Raw genomic sequence first — 2,786 nt, 5'->3', positions numbered from 1 at the left:
CACAGATTCCAAACTACTTCACTGGAAGTGTGAATAAAATTTCAATTATATAAGTATTTTCATAATAATTACATTAATGTTTCATTTACATTTACTATTACTACTGGTTATTACTTATTGGGACAGAAGCTCATTCTGGCTTGCTGACCACTCTCCTGGGATGTGATTGTTGTGCCATGATGCTGGCAGCTCAGGGGGTGAATGAGTAAACAACTGTACACTGTGCAAAAACATACAATTTACACATTTGTTATGAGTTGCTTGGGTGTGGTGTTTCTCATCCAGACAAGGTAGAACGTGGACACACTGGAGTCATGGTTCATGAGAACAAAGGGGCAGGCTGTTGGGAAACATCCATTCATCATGACAGAGACCTTCATCAGCAACCAGCTGGGATTATCAGAAACAGCAATAGAAACTTGACAGATGGAGGAGAGGGATTAGAAAGACCCAAAGGTGCTCACCAGGATTAGGATGCTCTGGGTGGCTTTGGACTCAGCAGAGGATCTGGGGGAGATATTAGTCCTGTGAATGTGCTGGACCCTCTGCTTGTGCCTGTACAGGATGAAGACCATGTAGCTACTGGCCCAGAGCATGAGCCCCAAACATAACACATCAGGGAAAGATAACAATACTGCATATAGCAATTGTGTGATTTTGTTATGATGTATCCCAGAACAGTATTCCAAATCCTTTCTCATTGAGAGGCTCATGTTGCTCCATTTGCCAGTCATATGAATAGGAAAAATTATATTTACCAGCATGTAGAGCATCCAGCACAGGAATATAGACAAGTCAATATACTTGAGAGCTTTCCTTTTAAGTTTTGTCCACCTAGAGTTGTGGGGACTGATCATGACGGCCTGGAAGACACTTTAGAGTCAGATTCTGCCTATGGACACACCCCTGTTTATTCTGTGAAGATGGAAAAGAAGTTTGCATACAAAATGATTTGGAAAGTTGTTCCACCCAAAAGCTACCATCGTCTGGGGGACTCCTTTACAGAGGAGGGATAAGGAGTTGGCTGCAATCAAGTATTTAACAATCAAATCTATGGGCTTCAACCTGCACCCAGGGAAGGAGAGGAAGAGATAATGGTAAAGAAGAGAGGAATTCCCCTAGGTTCCAACCATGGTCTGGGTTAAGAAGATCACTCCTATGACCAAATCCCTGGAGGCCATTCTGCCAGTTTCCAGTCACTGAAATTTATCTTCAGAACCAGAGGATCCTGTGTGGGAATATGAAGTGTGGGCTTCATGCACCATGTCAACTAAAATCTAATATTCTCCACTTATCATTAGTTTTTCCTTAGAAATGGTGCTGAGAAAACCGGATATCCATGTGTCAAAGGGTGAAATTAGACCCGTATGTTATCCCATACACAAAAAATCAAAACAGATAAAAGACTTAAACATAAGATGTAAATTATGAAGTACTTTACTTTATGAAGTAAAATCACTTCAGGAAAACATAGAGGAAAATCTTCTTGACATTGGTTTTGGAAATGATTTCCTGTATCTGACATCAACAGCACAGGCAGCAAAACAAAAGAAATACAAGTGGGATTATGTAAAACTAACAAGTTTCTGCAGAGCAAAGGAAATAATCACTAAAGTGAAAAGGCAATCTATGGAATAGGACAAAATATTAGCAAAGGATTCATCTGACAAGGGATAATATACAAAATATTAAGAATCTCCAACAAATCAATAGAAGCAACCACCAAATTAACAAATTAACAAATTGGCAAATTATGAAATGACATTTCTCCTAAGAACATACAATTGGTCAACAAGTTTATGAAAAGGATCATCACAGAAATGCAGATCAAATCCACAATGAGATGTTATCTCACATCTGTTAGAAAGACTGGTATCCCCCAAGCCCCAAAAATAACAAGTGTTGGTGAGGATGTGGGAAATTGAAATCCTTATACACTATTGGTAAAAATGTAGAATATTGCAGCCACCATGAAAAAAGTATAGAGCTTTCTCAAAAAATATAATAGAACTATCTCATTATCCAGAAATCCCACTTCCTGGTATATATCCAACAGAATTGTAATTAAGGTCTCAAAGAGGTATCTGTATGCCCATGTTCATTACAGCATCATTCACAATAGCCAAGTCATGGAAACAATTCAAATACTCATTGACTATGAATGAAACAAGAAAATGGAGTATACATATGTATATATATATATACAATGGGATATTATCTAAGCTTCAAAAAGAAGGAACTCCTACATGGAAGACATTATGGTAAGTGAAATAAGTGAGTCACAGAAGGAAAAATACCATATGGTTTCATTTACATGCGGAACCTAAAATAGTCAAATCCAAAGAAGCAGAGAATAGAATAGTGGTTGCCAGGGTCTGGAGGCAGGGGGAATGAGGAAGTTTTCAATGTGTGTAAAGTTTCAGTTATACAAGATGAATGAGTTGTAGAGATCTGTTGTAAAATATAGTGACTATAGTTCATAGTACGGTTTTGTGCACTTTAATTATGAAAAGACCATATATTTTATGTTAAGTGCTGTGACTAAACACACACACACACAACGACACAATGAATGTTTCGGAAGTGATGGATATTTTAGTACCTTGATTGTGGTGATGGTATCACAGAGGTATGCAGATTTCCAAATTCATCAAAATATATACATTAAATATGTGCAATTTTTGGTATATCGATTATATATCAATAAAGCTTAACAAGAGAAATATTAATATTTAAAGAGACTTTCAAGGGTGGAGTGTGTAACATTTTTTTAAAAAATGTTTATT

At 37.1% G+C, this 2,786-nt stretch overlaps 1 pseudogene; it reads right to left on the bottom strand.

Moving 5' to 3' along the window:
• Positions 1–239: 239 nt before the first annotated feature.
• On the bottom strand, positions 240–1,181 carry LOC120226104 (annotated as a pseudogene).
• Between the last annotated feature and the right edge of the window lie 1,605 nt (positions 1,182–2,786).

This window comes from Hyaena hyaena, unplaced genomic scaffold, assembly GCF_003009895.1.
Source record: "Hyaena hyaena isolate Hyena2069 unplaced genomic scaffold, ASM300989v1 scaffold_1584, whole genome shotgun sequence".
NCBI lineage: Eukaryota > Metazoa > Chordata > Mammalia > Carnivora > Hyaenidae > Hyaena > Hyaena hyaena.
This window is presented reverse-complemented; position numbering and strand designations above follow the sequence as displayed.